Source organism: Zalophus californianus, chromosome 4 (assembly GCF_009762305.2).
Source record: "Zalophus californianus isolate mZalCal1 chromosome 4, mZalCal1.pri.v2, whole genome shotgun sequence".
Lineage (NCBI taxonomy): Eukaryota > Metazoa > Chordata > Mammalia > Carnivora > Otariidae > Zalophus > Zalophus californianus.
This window is the reverse complement of record NC_045598.1, coordinates 62,113,014-62,137,170: the sequence shown is the minus strand read 5'-3', so window position 1 is coordinate 62,137,170 and position 24,157 is coordinate 62,113,014. Positions and strand designations below refer to the sequence as shown.

Sequence of the window (24,157 nt, the reverse complement as noted above, 5' to 3'; positions counted from 1 at the left end):
TCCTGACTGAAATGGACAGATCATCTAAGCAAAAGATCAACAAGGAAATAAAGACTTTAAATAACACACTGGATCAAATGGACTTCACAGACATATTCAGAACATTCCATCCCAAAGCAACGGAATACACATTCTTCTCTAGTGCCCATGGAACATTCTCCAGAATAGATCACATCCTAGGTCACAAATCAGGTCTCAATTAGTACCAAAAGATTGGGATTATTCCCTGCATATTCTCAGACCACAATGCTTTGAAACTAGAACTCAATCACAAGAGGAAAGTCGGAAAGAACTCAAATACATGGAGGCTAAAGAGCATCCTACTAAGGAATGAATGGGTCAACCAGGAAATTAAAGAAGAATTAAAAAAATTCATGGAAACCAATGAAAATGAAAACACAACAGTTCAAAATCTTTGGGATACAGCAAAGGCAGTCCTGAAAGGAAAGTATATAGCAATACAAGCCTTTCTAAAAAAACAAGAAAGGTCTCAAATATACAACCTAACCCTCCACCTAAAGGAGGTAGAGAAAAAACAGCAAATAAAGCCTAAATCCAGCAGGAGAAGAGAGATAATAAAGATCAGAGCAGAAATCAATGAAGTAGAAACCAAAAGAACAGTAGAAGAGATCAACAAAACTAGGAGCTGGTTCTTTGAAAGAATTAACAAGATTGATAAACCCCTGGCCAGACTTATCAAAAAGAAAAGAGAAATGACTCGAATCAACAAAATCCTGAATGAAAGAGGAGAGATCACAACCAACACCAAAGAAATACAAACAATTCTAAGAACATATTATGAGCAACTCAATGCCAGCAAATTAGATACCCTGGAAGAAATGGGTGCATTCCTAGAGATGTATCAACTACCAAAATTGAACCAGGAAGAAATAGAAAACCTGAACAGACCTATAACCACTAAGGAAATTGAAGCAGTCATCAAAAATCTCCCAACAAACAAAAGCCCAGGGCCAGATGGCTTCCCAGGGGAATTCTATCAGACATTTAAGGAAGAATTAATACCTATTCTCCTGAAACTGTTCCAAAAAATAGAAATGGCAGGAAAACTTCCAAACTCATTTTATGAGGCCAGCATTACCTTGATCCCAAAACCAGACAAAGACCCCATCAAAAAGGAGAATTACAGACCAATATCCTTGATAAACATGGATGCAAAAATTCTCACCAAAATACTAGCCAATAGGATCCAACAGTACATTAAAAGGATTATTCACCATCACCAAGTGGGATTTATCTCTGGGCTGCAAGGCTGGTTCAACATCCGCAAATCAATCAACGTGATACAATATATTAACAAAAGAAAGAACAAGAATCATATGATCCTCTCAATAGATGCAGAAAAAGCATTTGACAAAGTACAGCATCCTTTCTTGATCAAAACTCTTCACAGTATAGGGATAGAGGGTACATACCTCAATATCATAAAAGCCATCTATGAAAAACCTACAGCGAATATCATTCTCAATGGGCAAAAGCTGAGAGCTTTCCCCCCTAAGGTCAGGAATGCAGCAGGGATGTCCACTATCACCACTGCTGTTCAACATAGTATTAGAAGTCCTAGCCACAGCAATCAGACAACAAAAAGATATCAAAGGCATCCAAATCAGCAAAGAGGAAGTCAATCTCTCACTCTTTGCAATGATATGATACTTTATGTGGAAAATGCAAAAGACTCCACCCCAAAACTGCTAGAACTCATACAGGAATTCAATAAAGTGGCAGGATATAAAATCAATGTGCAGAAATCAGTGGCATTCCTGTACACCAACAACAAGACAGAAGAGAGGCAAATTAAGGAGTCGATCCCATTTACAATTGCACCCAAAACCATAAGATACCTAGGAATCAATCTAACCAAAGAGGTAAAGGATCTGTACTCAGAAAAGTATAAAATACTCTTGAAAGAAATTGAGGAAGACACAAAGAAATGGAAAAACTTTCCATGCTCATGGATTGGAAGAACAAACATTGTGAAGATGTCAATGCTACCTAGAGCAATCTACACATTCAATGCAATCTCCATCAATATACCATCCACTTTTTCAAAGAAATGGAACAAATAATCCTAAAATTTGTATGGAACCAGAAGAGACCCCGAATAGCCAGAGGAATGTTGAAAAAGAAAAGCAAAGCTGGTGGCATCACAGTTCCGGACTTCCAGCTCTATTACAAAGCTGTCATCATCAAGACAGTATGGTACTGGCACAAAAACAGACACATAGATCAATGGAACAGAATAGAGAGCCCAGAAATTGACCCTCAACTCTATGGTCAACTCATCTTTGACAAAGCAGGAAGGAATATCCAATGGAAAAAAGACAGTCTCTTCAGCAAATGGTGTTGGGAAAATTGGACAGCCACATGCAGAAGAATGAAACTGGACCATTTCCTCACACCACACACAAAAATAGACTGCAAATGGTTGAAAGACCTAAACGTGAGACAGGAGTCCATCAAAATCCTAAAGGAGAACACAGGCAGCAACCTCTTCGACCTCAGCCGCAGCAACTTCTTCCTAGAAACATCGCCAAAGGCAAGGGAAGCAAGGGCAAAAATGAACTCTTAGGATTTCATCAAGATTAAAAGCTTTTGCACAGCAAAAGAAACAGTCCACAAAACCAAAAGACAACCGACAGAATGGGAGAAAATATTTGCAAATGACATATCAGATAATGGGCTTGTATCTAAAATCTATAAAGAACTTATCAAACTCAACACCCAAAGAACAAATAATCCAATCAAGAAATGGGCAGAAGACATGAACAGACATTTTTCCAAAGAAGACATCCAATGGCCAACAGACACATGAAAAAGTGCTCCACATCGCTTGGCATCAGGGAAATCCAAATCAAAACCTCAGTGAGATACCACCTCACACCATTCAGAATGGCTAAAATTAACAAGTCAGGAAATGACAGATATTGGTGGGGATGCAGAGAAAGGGGAACCCTCCTACACTGTTGGTGGGAATGCAAGTTGGTGCAACCACTCTGGAAAACAGCGTGGAGGTTCCTCAAACAGTTGAAAATAGAGCTTCCATATGATCCAGCAATTGCACTACTGGGTATTTACCACAAAGATACAAATGTAGGGATCCGAAGGGGTACGTGCACCCCCATGTTTATAGCAGCAATGTCCACAATGGCCAAACTGTGGAAGGAGCCAGGATTTGCATCGACAGATGAATGGATAAAGAAGATGTGGTATATATACACAATGGAATATTATGCAACCATCAAAAGGAATGAGATCTTGCCATTTGCAACGACGTGGATGGAACTGGAGGGTGTTATGCCGAGTGAAATAAGTCAATCAGAGAAAGACATGTATCATATGACCTCACTGATATGAGGAATTCTTAATCTCAGGAAACAAACTGAGGGTTGCTGGAGTGGTGGGGGGGTGGGAGGGATGGGGTGGCTGGGTGATAGACATTGGGGAGGGTATGTGCTATGGCGAGTGCTGTGAATTGTGCAAGACTGTTGAATCACAGTTCTGTACCTCTGAAACAAATAATGCAATGTATGTTAAAAAAAAAAAGAAGAAGAAGATAGGAGGAGGGGAAGAATGAAGGGGGGGAAATCAGAGGGGGAGACCAACCATGAGAGACGATGGACTCTGAAAAACAAACTGAGGTTTCTGGAGGGGAGGGGGGTGGGGGGTGGGTTAGCCTGGGGATGGGTATTAAAGAGGGAACGTTCTGCGTGGAGTACTGGGTGTTATGCACAAACAATGAATCCTGGAACACTACATCCAAAACTAATGATTTAATGTATGGTGATTAACATAACAATAAAAAATTTAAAAAAGAATATTAAATGTAAAAAGCACAGGGACAGAGTCCTACAGCATAACTTCGCTTTAAGTTGATATCCATCAACACTTTTTGTCTTACTTGTTATTAATTATTAAACAGGAAAATAGCTGAATGCCATATGAAAAATCAAGATACACTAAAGAGCATATAGTAATAAGACAGAAGTTGAAGAGGTTGTGTTTTTTTGCATCATCTCTTAACATATAATTAACTCCTTAAGCAATAATCCTATATAATCTTATTTATAGCTTTATAATACATTTTCATTTTTGGTAGATCTTGACTATTGTTGGCCCTGTGAATTTCCACACACTATTGAATATGCTATTCTAGTCCTGTGTTTGTGCATTCACACACACACGTGCTCACAGACACACACACACACACACACACACACACACACACACACACACACACAGTCTGTTTAAGATTTTGACTAGGATTGCTTTGATCAACTGGGAGAGAACTGACATCTTTAAAATGATGATTTTTCCAATCCATGGCCACAGTATGTCTTTCCATTTATTTAGTCTTTTTATTGTTTTCCAGTAAAGTTTGTATTTTTTTCTATAAAGGTCTTGCACATCTTCCTATGTATGTCGTATTTTTGTACTGTGCTAAGTGATATTTTTTTAAAAATATCATTTTCTAAGTTTGTTGCCAGTATAAAACCTAACTGATTTTTGTTTATAGATTTTTTTTAATCTACTAGCCTTGTAAATGCTAATTAATTCCAACAATTTTTTAGATTTTTTTCAATTATCTTACAAGGTCATGCCAATCCCTTTAATATATACCTTTCTGTGTCCTTCTATTCTAATCCATCTCTCTGCCCCATCCCCTCCCAAGCTTCTCCTGCATCTTGTTTTTAGTAATTTATTTGATGTTTTAAAATATTGTTTTAACACATATATGTATTCCTTTAAAAGAATATTTTCATTTAAATTTCTTTTAATTGTATAAGAGATATTATATGGTATATAATATTCTGGAATTTATAACCAATATTGCATTATTTCATTCTTTTTTTTTTTGATGTGTGTTCCATGATTCATTGTTTGCATGTAACACCCAGTGCTCCATGCAGTATGTGCCCTCTTTAATACCCGTCACCAGGCTAACCCATCCCCCCACCCCCTCCCCTCTAGAACCCTCAGTTTGTTTCTCAGAGTCCACAGTCTCTCATGGTTCGTCTCCCCCTCTGATTACCCCCCCCTTCATTTTTCCCTTCTTACTATCTTCTTCTTCTTCTTTTTTTTTTTTTAACATATAATGTATTATTTGTTTCAGAGGTACCGGTCTGTGATTCATCAGTCTTACACAATTCACAGCACTCGCCGTAGCACATACCCTCCCCAATGTCTATCATCCGGCCACCCCATCCCTCCCACCCCCCACCACTCCAGCAACCCTCAGTTTGTTTCCTGAGATTAAGAATTGCTCATATCAGTGAGATCATATAGTACATGTCTTTCTCTGACTGACTTATTTTTCTTAGCGTAATACCCTCTAGTTCCATCCACGTCATTGCAAATGGCAAGATTTTGTTTTTTTTGATGGCTGCATAATATTCCATTGTATATGTATATGTGTATATATATATATATATATATGTATATATATATATACACCACATCTTCTTTATCCATTCATCTGTTGTTGGACATCTTGGCTCTTTCCATAGTTTGGCTATTGTGGACATTGCTGCTGTAAACATTGGAGTGCACGTACCCCCTCAGATCCCTACATTCTTATCTTTGGGGTAAATACCCTGTAGTGCAATTGATGGGTCGTAGGGTAGCTCTATTTTCAACTTTTTGAGGAACCTCCATACTGTTTTCCAGATTGGCTGCACGAGCTTGTATTCCCACCAACAGTGTAGGAGGGTTCCCCTTTCTCCAGATTCTTCCCAACATGTGTCGTTTCCTAATTTGTTGATTTTAGCCAATCTGACTGGTGTGAGGTGATACCTCATTGAGGTTTTGATTTGGATTTCCCTGATGCCGAGCGATGTTGAACACTTTTTCATGTGTCTGTTGGCCATTTGGATGGCTTCTTTGGAAAAATGTCTGTTCATGTCTTCTGCCCATTTCTTGATTGGATTATTTGTTCTTTGGTTGTTGAGTTTGATAAGTTCTTTATAGATTTTGGATCCTAGCCCTTTATCTGATATGTCATTTGCAAATATCTTCTCCCATTCTGTCGGTTGTCTTTTGGTTTTCTTGACTGTTTCCTTTGCTGTGCAAAAGCTTTTTATCTTGAAGTCCCAATAGTTCATTTTTGCTTTTGCTTCCCTTGCCTTTGGCGATGTTTCTAGGAAGAAATTTCTGTAGCTGAGGTCAAAGAGGTTGCTGCCTGAGTTTTCCTCTAGGATTTTGATGGACTCCTGTCTCACATTTTAGGTCTTTCATCCATTTTGAGTCTATTTTTGTGTGTGGTGTAAGGAAATGGCCCAGTTTTATTCTTCTGCCTGTGGCTGTCCAATTTTCCCGACACCATTTGTTGAAGAGACTGTCTTTTTTCCATTGGACATTCTTTCCTGCTTTGTCAAAGATGAGTTGACCATAGAGTTGAGGGTCCATTTCTGGGCTCTCTATTCTGTTCCATTGATCTATGTGTCTGTTTTTATGCCAGTACCATACTGTCTTGATGATGACAGCTTTGTAATAGAGCTTGAAGTCTGAAATTATGATGCCATTGGCTTTGTTTTTCTTTTTCAACATTTCTCTGGTTATTTGGGGTCTCTTCTGATTCCATACAAATTTTAGGATTGTTTTTTCCATTTCTCTGAAAAATGTTGATGGTATTTTGATTGGGATTGCATTAAATGTGTAGATTGCTCTAGGTAGCATTGACATCTTCACAATATTCGTTTTTCCAATCCATGAGCATGGAGGTTTTTTCCATTTCTTTGTGTCTTCCTCAATTTCTTTCATGAGTATTTTATAGTTTTCTGAGTACAGATTCTTGCCTCTTTGGTTAGATTTATTCTTAGGTGTTTTATGGTTTTGAATGTAATTGTAAATGGGATCGATGCCTTAATTTCTCTTCTGTCTTGTTGGTATATAGAAATGCTACTGATTTCTGTGCATTGATTTTATGTCCTGCCACTTTACTGAATTCCTGTATGAGTTCTAGCAGTTTTGCGTTTTCCACATAAAGTATCATATCATCGGCAAAGAGTGAGAGTTAGACTTCTTCTTTGTCAATTTGGATGTGTTTTATTTCTTTTTGTTGTCTGATTGCTGTGGCTAGGACTTCTAGTACTGTGTTGAATAGCAGTGGTGATAGTGGACATCCCTGCATGTTCCTGACCTTGGGGGGCAAAAGGATAAATCACTCAATATAAAAATGAGCAAAAACCATGAACAGGAAAAATCATGGCTGATAAACTCCTGAAGAGGTATTTAACCTCAGCGGTGATAGGGAAATGCAATTCAAAGCCTCAGTGAGATGCCATTTCACATTCACATTTCATGTTCACTTGAACAGCAAATACTAAGAAGTCCAACAACCTAAGTGTTGGAGAAGATGTGGAATATCTCTTATTGTTGGAATATAAGTTAGTATAACAACTTCAGGTGTTCACAAACTCAATACTTCAAGACTTCTTTTTTTTTTTTAAAGATTGTATTTATTTATTTGACAGAGACAGAGATAGTGAGAGCAGGAACATAAGCAGTGGGAGTAGGAGAGGGAGAAGCAGGCCTCCCCCTGAGAAGGGAGCCCGATGTGGGACTCGATCCCAGGACCCTGGGATCATGACCTGAGCTGAAGGCAGACGCTTAACAACTGAGCCACCCAGGCGCCCAACACTTCAAGACTTCTATTTTTAAATGTTTACCCAAGAGAAACTCAAGCTTTCACAGCAGAAATATTTATAGTAAAGTCTGTAGCTGCATTATAACAGAAAAACCTTGGAAAATTCCAAATATTCCTTGAAAGAGACTAGGTAACTATATTTTTGGTATCTTCAAACAGTGTATTATTCTATGGCAATCAAAGTATGAATTATAGCAGCCCTAAAATACTGATGAATCTTTCAAACTTCTTATAATACATACTTTACTCTTAAGTATCAGTACTTCATCTTATGTAATATATGTATTTAATTAGCTGCATCTCACACATTTTGGCATCTAGTACTTTTATTACTGCTCAGTTCAAAATATTTTCTTATATTTATAATTCTTTCTTTTAATAATGCATTATTTAGAAGTAAGTATATTAATTTCCAAGCATAGTATTTTTCTACATCTTAAAATTTTTTGTGTGTGTTTAGTTACAAATAACACAGTCTATATAATTTCTTTCCTTTGAAATGACTTGAGATGTATCTTATATCCCATTAAATGGTTAATTTCTACAAATGTTTGAAAAGAATGTATATTTTACACTTCTTTTGTGCAGTATCCAATATTTGCATCTTAGGTCTTTTACTAATTATTTTGTTGACATCTGTATCTTCGCTAATTTTTTGTCTACTTATTCTTTCAATAAATAAATCGTTTTACAGTCTTCCACTATGATTATGAAGTTCTTTCTTTTGTTCTGTCACATTTTCCCCTTATTTATTTTGAGGCTATGTTCAGTATATAAGAATTGAGAATTGTAACATAGCTTTCTTTATACTCTGTGAAGGCTTTTAACTTAAAGCCTATTTAAGTGATAGTAATGTAGCTATACCAGCTTTCTATTCACGAATGTTGCCATGGCATACTGTGAGACACACTTTTACTCCCAATTTTTCTGTGCCTCCATATTTTATAGAGGATCTTTTGTAAACAACATTCACTTCTCTTGTTTCTTTTATTCTCTTTTCTTGCTGTCTTTTGGATTAAATTTTAAAAATTCAGTTTGTATTTCCTTTGGCTAGCTTAGAAGCTAATCACAATGTGTCTAGTTTTTTAGTGGTTACCATTGAAGTTATTACATGAATTCTTAACTTATCAGTGGTTAGTACTTTTATTATTCTCCTAGAGAGCTGAAGGACCTTAAGACACTTTAACTTCAATATCTCACTAACTCATTTATTGCTGTTGTAATTTATTAGTGTTGTGAATTTTCAATTTTTAAAATGTCCACATGCTATTATAATTATTGTTTTATATGGTGAAAGTTAACTCATATTTACTACTTTATTTTTCATTCTTTCCTGTATATCTTATCTTTCACCTTTTTTTTTTTTTTAAGTATTCTCCATGCCCAGCATGGGCATGAACTAACAGGCTTGAACTAACAACCTGCTATCAAGAGTCACATGGTCTACCGACCGAGCCAGTCAGGTGCCCCACATCTTTCATCTTTCCCCTGAAGAGTGTCTTTTAGAAAATTTGTCTTCTCTGTTTAGAAGCTTCTAAGAAATCACAAGTTTCATATGTGTATTTGCTTATTTATTTTTACTTTCATACTGCAATACTTTTGGAGAGTGCATTTTTTATATGTTTACTTTTTCCTTTATTGGCAACTTTGGATGCATTTTTAGGTTTTGGTTACCAAAGAGCATTTTTCACAAATCTTGAAGCTGCACCTCTGTCCAGCTTGCCAGCCTTTTTCTTGTCTGTTATTTCCTTGACTCTGTTCATGTATACTCTTTTCTGCTTTACTGGATGTTAACTCCCTGTGTTGCCAAATAAACCCAAAACATTGAATTTAATGTGTAAGCAGAAACTAAATCCACTTTTGCTTGTTCAAGGAGATCCAACTTCTGCAACAACTCATTTCTAGAAACAGACATCATGATCTTCAGCGTCTCATCCATAGCACCAATGGAATTCTCAAATGTTGATAAATATTCATGATTTTTTTAAAGATTTATTTATTAGAGAGAGAGAGCCTGAGAAGGAGGAGGGGCAGAAGGAGAGGGAGAGAGAATCTTTGAGCAAACTCCCTGCTGAGTGCAGAGCCTGATGCAGGGCTTGATTCCAGGACCCTGAGACTATGACCTGAACTGAAACCAAGAGTCAGCCACTTAACCAACTGAGCCACCCAGGCACCCCAGTACTCATGAATTTCTACTGGATAGTCTTCATTAATTTCTTTACCTGCCATTATGACCAATTTACTGGTCTTCTGGAGAGTACATTTTTTAATCTGAGGAATTTATTTTATGTTATGGAAAATTCTCAGCTATTGCTTTTTAAAAATATTTTCTCCTATCTAATTTTTACATTTTATTCATACTGAAATGCTAAAAATGAGTATCCATAAATATACTACCCTGCCTAAGAACTAGACACTGCCTGTGCTACAGAGTCATACTTTGCTCTTCCCTTTTCTTGTCTCTCTCCCACTCCCTGAAATAACCAGCATCCTGGATCATCTTCTCCTTTAAAAAAATTGTTTTATAACATTTTTTTTTAGTTTTACATAACTTTTCAACTTTATAAGGTAATATCATACTAAGTCTTTTTGACTTGCTAGTCCTAAAATCCAAAATATGTATCATTCCGTTCTGCTGCTGGATTATTTTGTGGGTTTTTTTCTGTTGCATTCAATGCTGCAATGAATATTTTTGTGCACATTTGCTGGTACACAGATGCAAGGGGTTCTCTAGATACTGCACTTAGAAGTGAAATTGCCCATGTTGAACTTGAGAAAATTCCAAATTGTTTTCCAAAGTGATTAAACCAATACACTCTAGCTAGTAATATGGAAAAGTTCCTGTTGTTTCCTATCTTCACCTCTATGGTATTGTCAGACTTCTTGTTTGTTTTTTGCTTTTGTTTTGTTTTGTTTTGCCAATCTAGTAGGTATAAAATGACATCTTATTGTTGTCTTAATTTAGTTTCTAAGATTACTAATGAGACTAAGCTTTTTACCACATACTTATTTGCCAGTTATGTTTCCTCTGTATGGGATGCATGTTTATGTATTTATCTATTAGGTTTTATGTCTTTTTATTGTTGAGAGATTCTATTTTAAATATATAATAATTCTTAATCCTTTGTTGATCTAGCTGTTAAAGATATCTTCTCCCTTGTATTGCTGCTGCTATTTTTTTATTTTTTGGGGGGAAGGCATGGAACTAGATAATTTATTTTCCTCATCAGTTAGAGCATGAAAGAAACTTCCTAATATGTGTTATAGTTAATTCTCAACTTTTCATTAGAGAAAAATTGCTTTACCCCTTCACCCACCATCATTTTGAAGGTCAGTTTTGTTTCCTTTCCTCTCCAAATGAAATTTTCGGTAGAATTCAAGTAGATCTTTCTTCTGATATTCCTTCCTCAAGTCTGCAGGGACAGTAAACAGTGTAGGTAGGGTCACTACCCCTGGGCAGAACCAAAGGGTTGCCCACTGTTTTCAAGTTTGACCTAAACTTCTTTGTCTTGGTGTTAGTAACATTGGCTTTAATATCTGAGACCAGTATTTTATGACTTTTTGAGATTTATGATCTGTTTCACTTTGTCCATAGTTTTGCCTCATCATATACGCACTAGTGAAGTGTATACATTCTTTTGGTTTACAGGTGTTTCTCTTCTGCCAGCTCAGGAATGCCTTGGCAGAGGGTCATCTCATACCATGCCACCAATGGCATTCTATCTTGGATCTTCAACACTTTCTGATTTCAGTTACTCATTGAAGCCTGAAATTTCCAGGAGAGTCAAGTCAGACATATCCGGAGCTAACTATTGCATAGTGTGTTTGACATGAGGTTTACCTCTTGGGGGTGTATTCCAGGAGAGCACTGATGAGGACCTTTGGCTTCACTCTTCACTCCTTCAAGGATTGAGACTCATACCTACATACGTTGTAGCAGTTGATTAGGAGGATGGTGTCCAGAGCAGGTGAGCAAACAGGAGTAGCATGGGTCAGGGAGCAGGAAGGTCACATGTGGTTCTGCAGACAGAGGAAGAACTAGAGATCACCACTAAGGAACATACAAGCAAGGAGAGACTCTGGTTTTCTTTGAAATTTAACTTTTTTTTAACCTGTATGGATATATAATTGACATAAAGTAAACAATCCATACTTAAAGTATCCCATTTGATACATTTTGACTTATGTCTTCTTGTGAAACATTACCACAACTAAGACAAGTAATTACCCCCAAATATTTCCTCCTGTAACTTTGTAATTCCCCTTCCTATCCTTTCATTCACCTTCCACTTCCAGGCAATCACTTTTATCTATTTTCTGCCATTATAGATTAGTCTGCATTTTCTAGAGTTTTATATAAATGAAATAAAAAGTACACACTCTGTTTTAGCAGGTGGAATTCTGGGTTCTTTCACTCAGCATGATTATTTTGAGATTCAACCATATTGTACATATTAACAATTGTTCTTTTTATTACTGAGTAGTATTCTATGGCAATATACCACTTTATTTATTTATTTGTATATTGATGCATTTGTATTGTTTCCAAATTTTACCACTTCCAAATAAAGCTGCTATTAACATTCATGTACAGGTCTTTGTGTGGACATATGCTTTCATTTTTCTTGGTTAGATACCTAATAATGGAATGACTGAATCACATGGTAGATGTGTTTAAGTTCATAAAACTGACAAACTGTCAAAATGATTCTACCATTTTATATTCCCACCAGTAGTGTATGAGAGTTCTAGGTGTCCCATATTCTTGTCAACACTTAGTATGATCTGAGTTATTTTATTTTATTTTATCTGTTGTAATGGTGTGTAATGGCATCTCAGCTTGGTTTTAATTTGTAATAACAAATAATAACTACTACAATAATAATGCTGAGCATTCTTTCATACCTTATTTGCAATCCATATATCTTCTTTGGTGAAGTGTCTGTTCAAATCTTTGCCCATTTAAAAAAATTCAGTTGTTTCCTTATTTTATTGTATTTATTGGTTGATTGATGTATGGTTGACACACAATGTTACATTCATTTCAGGTGTACAACGTAGTGATTCAACAACTCTATATGTTATGCTATGCTCACCACAACTGTAGCTACCCTCTGTCACCATATAATGTTGTCATAATACAATTGATTATATTCCCTATGCTGTACCTTTCATCCCTGTGACTTACTCATTCATTCCATAACTGGAAAGCTGTACCTCCCACTCCCCTTCACCCATTTTTCCTGTCCCTTACCTCCTTCCACTCTGGCAACCACCAGTTTGTTTTCGTTATTTATGCGTCTGTTTCTTCTTTTTTTGTCCATTTGTTTTGTTTTCTTAGATTCCACATATAAGTGAAATAATATGGAATTTGGCTTTCGCTGTCTGACTTATTTCCCTTAGCATAGTAATACCCTCTTTGTTATTTATGCTCTCACAAATGGCAAAATCTCATTCTTTTTCACAACTGAGTAATGTTCCATTATATAAAGTATATCACATCTTCTTTATCCATTCATCTATGGATGAACACTTAGGTTGCTTCCATATCTTGGCTGTTGTAAATAATGCACTCCCACTGTGTGTTGTTTCAATTATAATAGAATTTTGAGAATTATTTCTATGTTGTGGATAAAAGTCTTTTATCAGGTGGATGATTTGCAAATATTTTCTCCCAGTCTATGGCTTATCTTTATCCTATTTCATGAAGTAGAAGTTTTTGATTTCAATAAAATCCAATTTATTATTTCTTCTTTTATGCATCAGGATTTTGGTGTTGTATCTATAATATGAATTTTAATGTCAAATTTATCGATGTTTCTTTTATGGCTAAGACTTTTTGTGTTAGGTTTAAGACATAATTCCAAGTCTGATGTCATAAATATGTCATCTTATGCTTTTGTTGTAAGTTTTAAAGCTTTTAACTTAAATTTTTTACTCAAATGGAATTGATTTTTGTGTATGCTATGGGGTAAGGGACCCACTTCATTTTTTTTCTATATGATTGCTCATTTGACCAAGAATAATTTATTAAACAATTCATCCTGTCCCTGCTGCATCAGTCAGGTAAAATCAGTTATGCTGTTATAACAAATAATCCAAAAATTCCTGTGACATAACACAGTAATAGTCTATTTCTCAGTTCATGTTGTATGTGTGAGACAAGTTAACATGGACTCTGCACATCATAGCCACTCAGGTGCGCATGCTCACGGAGGCTCTGTTCTGACATAAGCTTCTAGAATTACTTTGAAAGAGGGAGAGAAAGACAAATTAGTGACTGGTTTTTGAAGCTTTTTCAAGAAAGTGACATACTTATACTCACATTTTTTTGACCATTGTAAGTCACAAGTTCACACCTACCATCAAAGAGAGGGGGGAAACTGCAATTCTTTCATGTACCTAGAAGGAAAATAAAGGGACATATTTAGTGAATAATATTAAGAACTACTTTAATGATGTATCTACAAGGGTACCTATGTAATATATCTATTTTCAAGTGTGTGTGGATTTGCTTCTGAGCTTTTTATTGATCAATTTTTCTAATTTTTTTCTAACTTGAATTATACTACAATTCTTTTTTTTTTTATACTGCAATTATTAATTCCTGGCACTTTGTGTATGTTTTGACATCTGATAGGACAAGTCTCTCCAGAGCTGGGTAAAGGTATGAAAAAGAGCCATATATAAAAATTAACAAAGCCAAAAGGGTTGAAAGTCTGGGGGATACAGAATGAATTAGGAGTCTTGAGTTTCTTGTGGTGACTAAGCTAAACAGGAATAAAGGGAATAATGAGATATAATGAGATGGACTCAAGGCACATAGTGTAGAAGATGCTCTAAAGTGATTTTTATTCATGAGTATAATTTCTTTAAGAATAGAATCTGTGCCTGATTTATCATTTTACCACTGATTGCTTACCCTCTCCCAATCAACAAAGGACTTGACACTTTGTAGATGCTCAGTAAATAAGTATTTATTGAGTGAATATTTAAATGAATAGTTCATGTTATATAAGCCCATAGTAACAAAGAGCACCTTGCTTATGGATATTCACTCCTCTTCTGCTACTCTTTGGTCCTATCTCAGAGAAAATGAGAAAGTAAATTGGTGCAACCATTGTGAAAAACAGTATGGAGGTTCCTCAAAAGATTAAAAATAAGACTACTATATGACCCAGTAATTCCACTACTGGGTATTTATCCAAGGAAAAGGAAAACATTAATTTGAAAAGATATGTACATCCCTACATTTATTGCAGCATTATTTACACAAACCAAGATATGGAAGCTATGTAAGTATCCATTAATTGATGAATGGGTGGGAAAGATGTGGGGTGTGTGTGTGTGTGTGTGTGTGTGTGTGTGTGTGTGTGTGTGTCTGTGTGTCTGTGTCTGTAATGGAATATTAGCCATAAAAAAGAATGAAATTTTCCCATTTATGACAACATGGGTAAACCTAGAGGATATTGTGCTAAGTAAAATAAGACAGAGAAATATAAATACCGTATTATTTCATTTATATGTAGAATCTATAAAACAAAACAAATAAACAGAAACAGAATCATAAATACAAAAAACAAACTGGTGGTTGCCAGAGGGGAGGGGGTTGGGGGGATGAGTGAAATAGGTGTTGGGGATTAAGAGGTACAAACTTCTAGTTATAGAATGGAAAAAAAAAATCTGCAAAGTAACATGAAACTTTAGTATTTGGCCCCTTGACCCACAGTCAAACAATGCTAAACCCCCTTAGATAGCCAAATAATCCTTGGGGGACCTGCTAGACAGTGCTGCAATATGACATTGAAAGAAGGTGTGGTCTCCTTTTTCTTCAAGCTTTGGGAAAATTCCTTAATAATAAATAAATACAATGGTATATGGTGCAAAACATGTTAGACGATGTAATGAGAAAAGAATATTTTCCCTTGTGCAACAGTGTTATGCTCAATTGATACCAAGTTTGTACTCTTTGGGCAGAGATGGGTTTTTTCTCCTTAATCCTTGGAAGATCAGTGTTCTGGGAAAAGGTTTTGTGACAGATCTGAGACTGCCTCCGACTCCTAAAGGACAGATGGAAATAAAGACTGTAACATTAGAATAAAATAAAATAATGTGGGTCACTATTAGCTCAAATGTGGGTTTTAGCTTTATTTTCTCTTAATTGAATTGTCTCTTAAGACAACAGTTCAGATTTTAATAAAGAAAAGAGCAAAAAGAGAACAGGGCTACTATGAGTGTCAAAGAAAAAAAAAGAATTCAACAAAATGAAATCAAAATCACATCTGCCCAAAGGGGTTCTGGAGATAACATTCATTCATTCAAGGCCATATTCCCATTCTGGCAGAGTGTCTCAGGGCTGGAGATACTACAAGAGACAGTTCAATTAGTTATCAGGCACCATGCTGTCCACACTCACGCTCACCTTGCTGTCTAGTTTTAACAGAGATGCTTGAACATGATCTGAACTAAGAAATGTAATCTGTGTGAACAAAGGCAAGATTCAAACATGCCTCAGGAGTTTAGTAGAGAGAACTTGCTGGTGATATTGTGGGAAACGCACTAAATTTGGTGTATGAAGAACTGTATGCAAAAGCCGACTCTATCAATTATCAGCAGCAATGATACTGGGCAAATCATGTAAGTTTTCAAGGTCTTATTTTCCTCATGTGCAAAATGGAGCAGTAATACCTATATCATAGTTTCAGTAAGAATTAGATTGAAGAAGGTGTCTTAGTCTGTTGAGGCTGCTATAACAAAATGCCACAGACTAGCTGGCTTATAAACAACAGAATTTACTTTCTCATAGTTCTGAAGGCTGGAAGTCCCAGATCAGAGTGCTGGCATGGTCAGGTGAGAGCCCTCTTCCAGGCACAGGCTTCTCATTGTATTCTGAATTGAGAGAAGGGGCTAGGGAACTCTTCGGCCCTCTTTTATTATGAGAGCACTAAATCCCATTCATAAGGGTGGAGCCTACCAAAGACCCTACCTCCTATTACCATTGCTTTGAGGGTTAGGTTTCCAACTATGAATTTTGGGGGGTAAACAAACATTCAAACCATAGCAGAAAGTATATGAAAGTACTTTGTAAATGATTAATGTAAAGGGAAATCTATCTGATTTTCTTGATCTTGCCCTCTGCTGGCCAGGAGGTTTCCTGTAACTTAATGAATGTTCTTTTTCTTTAATCTCACTTCCAGAGCACAATGATTGAAGCTTAGAATGACCTGCCATTTTCAAGCATAGGGCAGGTCTTAACATTCTCTAGCTGTGTCTGTATGGCCTTTTATTTTAACTGTCATTAAGAAGTTCCAAGCATTCTTCTTGAAGAAGCTGGAACAGATTCCTTGCCTGTACCTGTGGCTGTTGTATTTTATTTTACTTTTTTAAGATCAGGCCCAACACATCTGGACTATGGTGGGATGTTTAGAGACATATCATTTTTTGAAAGTCTTGACAGCAGGATTTGGAGCACATGTAGCATATTCTGTCACTTTTTACTTCCATCTGGTAAACAGAAGCCTGGTTGAGACTCACAAGGGAGAATGATTTATGCATTTTAGTGGAGACCCCATTTATAACATTCATAAAGCAAGATAAAGTTAGCAGGTTATTTTATTTATTTAAATACTTCTACTCTGCCTCGTTCCACAAAAGAATTGGGGAAGTTAGGTAGGAGACTTGATTGAGAACTAGTCTTTTACTTAGAAAGCTGTCAAAATTATAGTGAAATTAGCTCTAAGTGTTGATTTAGTTGTATTCTTTGAGTCGAATTTCAATAAGACAGTATACGTTCCAGTGGCTGTGTCTATACAGGGAAAGTACATGAAGAATATGTGTGTAATTTAAGATGCTAAGGACTATTCTTTTTGTTTCAGTAGCATTGATATACATATATATGTGTGTGTGTGTGTGATTTTTCTTAAATTACCTGAATTTCATGGTTTCCTGTTTACTGTGCTCAGTATTAGTGGTTCATTGACAGAAGAGTAGCAGAAAAAAATTTGTCAGGCAATTTTGTCAGGGATATTCCATCAGCACACAACTGAATTATGAGGTCAGTCAGTAAATGCTTGACCAGAACTTCTAATTTCTTTGCTGTCATGTATTTCTTTGTCAGATACCTTTGACGAATCAGTACATTCTGTTTTATGTATATAAAAACAGTCCGATGTCACATCTTGTTGTGTATATACATATATCCTTTGTTCTGACTAGGTTACTACATCTGCCCTTATTCATGTAATCCAGGAATCCTTTTTCACTTTGTGGATATTTTATCATCTCCAGGACCAAGTTTAATCAGAGAACAGTAAAATTGGGGGGAAAATTGATTAAGGCCAGATCTTTCTTACTTTTCGTTATTTTAAAAGAAACTGAACTTAGACCAGGTAGACAAAGTGGCCATTCATTAAATACCTTTCAGGAAGCAAAACATATTTAATGTTAATTCCCTAACATTTGAGGTATATATAAAATGTTAATTTCTATCTATACTTGTGTGTTTTTAATACTTCTTTCATTCTCTCCCTGCCACTATCAAGTGCAGTATAAAAACTTTGATTTTTTTAATTAAAATAAATCCATTTAAATAAATTTATTTTGAGAGAATCCCATTACAAACTTAAGTGTTTAGGCATTCATCTTTTCACCAAATTTTTATGGGCTTCTACTATGCATAAGTCACTTTGATAAGGCAGAGAGAGGATTTAGCAGAGAATAAAATAGACCTAGCCCCTGCCTTTACTGTCTTTACAGTTTAGACAGTGAGAAAAACAATAAATAACTAACCACAAAAATAAGCAGTTATTTAGAAATTGAGATAAGTGCAATGAAGGAAAAATAGATTTCTACGATTGAAAATTAAAGGAATGCCTAGTTTAGATTGAGAGAACAGGAAAAGCTTCTCTGGAAATTACAGTTGAACTGGTAAAATACTGGAAGGATGAGCTGAAGGTGTCTGAGAAATGAGAGACTGCCAGCATGTCTGAAGAATTAGTGATGGAAAGAGTGAGTGGAACAAGGCAAAACCAAGAGGTAGATTCAGGTCGATGATACAAGCACTTCAGGGCCATGTTAGTTTTAAAATTTGATCTTAAGTGCACTGGAAGTCATTGAAGGGTTTTAAAGAGATCTAAAAAAAATATGATTTGTATTTTTAAAAGATTCTCTTACTTCTGGTTGTGTGGAGAATAGATAGCAAAAGAACAAAAATAAAAAGAGACGGGGTTTTACAGTGGGGGATATCCATTGGAAGATTACTACATAGGGCTAGGTGAGAGATGATGGTGATTTGACCCAGATGAATGGCAGTCAGTGGAGACAAAATGAAGTGGGACATATATTATGAAGGCAGTATAAATTGACCGTGGGATGGATTGAATGAGCCAATGAGCTAGAATGAGTTATTAAGAATAGCTTCCATTTTCTATCATGAGCAACCAGGTAGATGGGGGCACACAGATGCACAGAAATGGAGAAGAGTGGAACAGGAGCAGTTTTAACAAAACAGTATTAAAAACTTGAAGTTAGAGATCATTGTTCTAGAGAGGTTGAGAAGAAAGATGTAGTGAAAGACAGGCATTTGGAGTAGCACAGGAGGAATCCTGAAGATGTCAGAACCCTCGGTGAAAGTTCAGCAAAGATAGACCTTGAGTGACAGTCCTTAAAATTTAGGAAAACAATGGGCCTTGGTGCTTCGGTAAGAACCTCAGAAGCAGACACAGCTCTTGATTACTGACAACTTGTTTGCCTTTGGACAAATCACATTAGGTTATATTGGCCTCTACTTACTCATCTGTTCAACGAAGATGTCAGATGAGATAAGATACCTTTTTATTCCAGCATTCCATGATTCTATGCAGGGGAGTTTGGCAGTTACAGAGCTCAGTTCCAGCTCTTTAATTTCTACATCTATAACGTGGGACTAATATTAATGACATAGCAGATATAACATACCTTGCATGTTGAAGTGCCTTTCTTCCTTTCTTTCCTTTTAATGCTAATCAGTAGTTCTTGTATATTTGATTTGGAAATTAGTCATATAGTTTCTTTTCTAAAATTAGAGAGACAAACTTGGAGTAGAATCCCAGCCTCTATACATTTTTATGTGTTTTATTTTTGTCATGTGATCTTATTTCTCTGAGGTTCTATTTTTTTCATTTGTAAAATGAACTGGCAATATTTAGCTTATAGGGTTGTTATAAGATTTGAATGAAATAATGTATGCCAAAGGCCTAGCAAAGTATCTGGAACATAGTAGTCTCTCAAAAGATGTGATTCTTTTTTCCTTTATTCCTTAAGTAAAAATTAGTTGAACTATAATCCTCTCTATAGATTTTATTCCAAGGCAAAATAGAGATTAGGTAAGTAATCTTTAGGTCAGCACTACTTTATATAGTTACTGGATAACAGATCAGGTGATATTTATTTCTATATTCAACAGTTACTAAATGTTTAAGCAGAGTTAGTAAGTGTATTCCTGTTAATGCTTTACTGTAACCCAGGAAATTCTTTCTCATTGGTAAGAGAAAATAGCTCCAAGAACAGTGAAAAGCTTCTCTAAGCCTAACTGGCATCTGTCAAAGTTTAGTGATATATGTTGTTTAATGCCAATGTAAGTCCAATTTGCATTTTTTTGAAGATTTTTTATTTATTTGACAGAGAGAGAGAGAGAGAGAGAGAGACAGCAAGAGAGGGAACACAAGCAGGGGGAGTGGGAGAGGGAAAAGCAGGCTTCCCGTGGAGGAGGGAGCCCGATGCGGGGCTCGATCTCAGGACCCTGGGATCATGACCTGAGCCAAAGGCAGATGCTTGACGACTGAGCCACCCAGGCGCCCCGCAATTTGTATTTTAAAGGCAATAATGATCTTTAAAATAAGTAAGAAGATTCTGGAGTGCTTTGTAAAAGAAAACACCATACACATACCCCCTTTGACTTTAAGAGTGCAGCAAGCCTGATTTTGGAACCATTACAATCAGTGAACTACTCAATCTTCTCTCAGTAGCCCTTTTCAGTTGCATCCAATTTCCTACCTCTCAGACCTGAGGTTATCTTAAGTGAATTGCTGAAGAGAAGACAAAAGGTCTATCCCATAATATTCTGAGCATAGCGAGGCCAGGTTAAATGGGATTCTGAGCACTTCTGTGTTTCAAGCTCCGGCTTAGCTCACAGGTGACTGTAATTGTGTCTGGCAAGGCCAAGAGCATCTTGAAATCTTGGCCAACGTGCTTTCTTCACCCAGCCTTTAAATTCCAAGAATTGGGAGGTTCAACAATACAAGTTTCAGATTTTATCACCTCAGGCTGTGGCTATTACAATAAACCTTAATTCCTATCTCTCCCTCTAATCTCTCTGCCACCAATTTCTCTCTTCTTCCGTTTTCTCTCTCCTTCAGTTCTGACTTCCCTCAGATTAATCTTCCTAAAACAGCTCTTGAATGAAATCTCACCTCCTCTTAAAATGTGTCACTCTCTGTTAAGGTATAAACTCTGTAAGGTGGCAAAATCTGACCCCGAGCTACCTGCCTAGATTTTTTTTCTCATTATAATCTTTCATGAACCTGACATACGAGGCATATGTAATATCTTGGGATCTTGCCAAAGCTCAGTGGTACTGCAGGATACACATCCTGTTTAGCTTTGAGATTCAGAGACTTTTTCCTTATTTCTCCTTCTGTAGCACATGGGAATCCTTATATTTTCTGCTGAAAACCATTTTGCTTTCATGTATCTTCAAGATATTCTAACTATGCTCATGAACCCCTTTCCCTAGAAGTTTTTTTTTTTTAAGAGCAAAAATCAGTCATCCTTATAAGATATTTCTGTTTTTACCCTTACCACATGTCCCTCCTGCAATAATGGGCATAGAGGTGTCATCAACTTTCCTGAAAGTAAATTAAAGTAGAAAATGCAGGGAGAAAAAAAAACCCTGTGAAGTGAGTTTCATTAAAACATTATGGAGACAAAGAAGCTGAGGACATTAAGTAACTTGGTCAAATATACACACCTATTAATGGCAAAACCAGTATCTAAAGGCAGATCTGCCTGCCTTAATAGAATAAGCTTTCATTGAAGAACACTGATAGCCTTCAAGTATGAATGGTGGATACAGGCTTCTGTCAGGTCCACTTGAATGCCTACAGGGAATAGAAATGTGACTCCAAATTTCTGTTTTCTGGAAGCCAAAGGTTAAAGTTGTTTAGTTTACTACAAAAGGGAAGGGGATGGGAACTAATAGGGACTGGCAGTGTTCTAATTCTAACTTGTGCAAGTGAGCATTTGGAATATTGAGACGTTGATAGCTCACTGCAGATGGTCTAAGGCTGGACCAGACCAAGAAATGGGCGTTAGTTAGAGAAAAATGGGACTCTTGAGTACTGGCAAAGATTGACTACATGCTGAGGTAATTCAAATGCAAAATCAAGTGGAGTAACAGGCTAGGAAAGTCCAAATACCAGCTAGAACTTACATATGTTGGATTAATTTAGGGACCTTTGGTCTAATAGCTTCAAGGCAAGCAAGCATACACTGAGTCAGGAACATGGGTATGAAACACGCCAAAAAGACCTTATTCAATTAAGGATATACAAGATATAAAGGAACAAGGGGTTGAATGATTCTACATGATTGTCAGGCCAAAAAAAAAAAAGAAGTAACAGTTGATCAGCTAGATGTGCATTTTATCAACCATATTTATAGATCATTGTTGCTTTTATAAATTAAACTAATTAAACAAGTTAAAAAACTAATTAAACTAAATTAAACTAATTAAAATATAATGAGTTTCTCCAGACACCTGACCTAAATGAAATTAAATGATATTATAGTGGTAATAGTGGACAGTAAGAGTACTTTGGAATCAGAGACCCAGTTCAAATCCTAATTCACTATTGCCTGTTTCTGTAAGCTCTGTTGGAACACAGACATGTTTCATGTTCATTTACATATTGTGTGGCTGCTTTCAAACTACAATGGTGTTGAGACAAAAGAGACTATATAGATCATAAAGCCTCAAATATTTACTATCTGGCTCTTTACAGGAAAAGTTTTCCAATCCCTGGTTTAAAAGAGCAATAATTTATTCTTGGTTAATGGTCTATAGGTTGGCTGAAGCAGTTCTGTTCCACGTATATTTACTCTAGGGCATAACCTGTGTAGTTCTGTCTGGTAGGGGAAAGAATTTTCATGGTGATGAAAATTCAAGAGAGCAGACCTCTTCAGGGCTAGGCTCAAAACTGACCTACTCTTGCTTCTGCCCATATACAATTGGCAAAAGGAAGTCACATGACCAAATCTAAAGTCAAAGGACAGAGAAACAAACTGTACTCATCATGAGACAAGAGTGTGGATGTAGGGAAGGATGAAGAATTGAGGTCAATAATTCAATCTACTACAGTTGGTGAAGTAATTGGCCAAGTGCCTACCTGGGGGGATAGCATCCCAGGTAGAATAAACAGCCAGTACAAAAATCATCAGGCAAGAACATCCCTGGTATATATAAGAAACAACAAGAAGATGAGTAGGTCTACAGTGCAGTGAGTGAGAAGGAGAGTAGTAGGAGTTGAGATTGAAGAAGTAATGGGGGACAAGGGTGGCGGGAGAGCACAACCATTTGAGTAAGATGGGAAGTCAATACAAGGTTATGAGCAGAAGAATGACAAAATTTGTCTTTCCTGTGTTGGGAATAGATTTGAAGGGAAAAGGATGGAATCAGGCAAAGCAGTTTAGAAGCTATTTCAGTAGTCCAAGTAGGAAATAGTGGTGCTATCTAGCTGGCCACTTCACTAGTGGCCACAGTGAAGGTGGTGAGAAAGATTAAATTTTGTGTATATTTTGATGTCAGGACCAAGAGGATTTCCTCACAGATTGGATGAGGGGTATGAGGAAAAGAGAGATAACGATGACTTCCATATGTTTGGTCTGAATAGTGGAAATGATGTAGTTACTGTCAAGTAAGTTGGAAATGACTATAAGTTGAGTAGTCTTGAAGAAAGAAGTTTGATGGGGGACATATTGATTGTGTGATGTCTTCTAGACATCCAAGTGGGGTTGTCAAATAGACAAGAGGATACCCAAGACTGAAGTTCAGGAGAAAAGCCTGTGCTGAAGATATATATTTGGGCATCGCTGGCTTATGGATGGTATTTCAAGCAATCAGATTGGATTCATTCACTAAATGAGTTAGTGTTAGAGAATAGGTCTAAAGATTGAATGCTGGGGCATGCCAACATGAAGAGGTCTAGGGGAACAGAAAGAACAAGGAAATAAGACTGAGATAGAGCTACCAATGAGATAGGGGGAAACTATAGTTGAGAATAGAGTCATTTTATCAAAAAGGCAGAAATCAGACCTAAGTGGCTTCAGTTGTCTCAGTTTTCAGGCAGGCAAGATTGGCTTCCTCTTCAGCACCATCACTGACTATCTTTTCAGATGTACCTTGGTTGTAATGTCAGCACAAATTGGAGTGAAGTACTGACTTAAGTGTTATAGGAAATTTTA

The 24,157-nt window shown here is 36.5% G+C and overlaps 1 pseudogene; it reads right to left on the bottom strand.

Annotated features, from left to right (window-relative positions):
* Positions 1 to 9,243: 9,243 nt before the first annotated feature.
* LOC113926642 lies at positions 9,244 to 9,889 on the bottom strand (annotated as a pseudogene).
* Between the last annotated feature and the right edge of the window lie 14,268 nt (positions 9,890 to 24,157).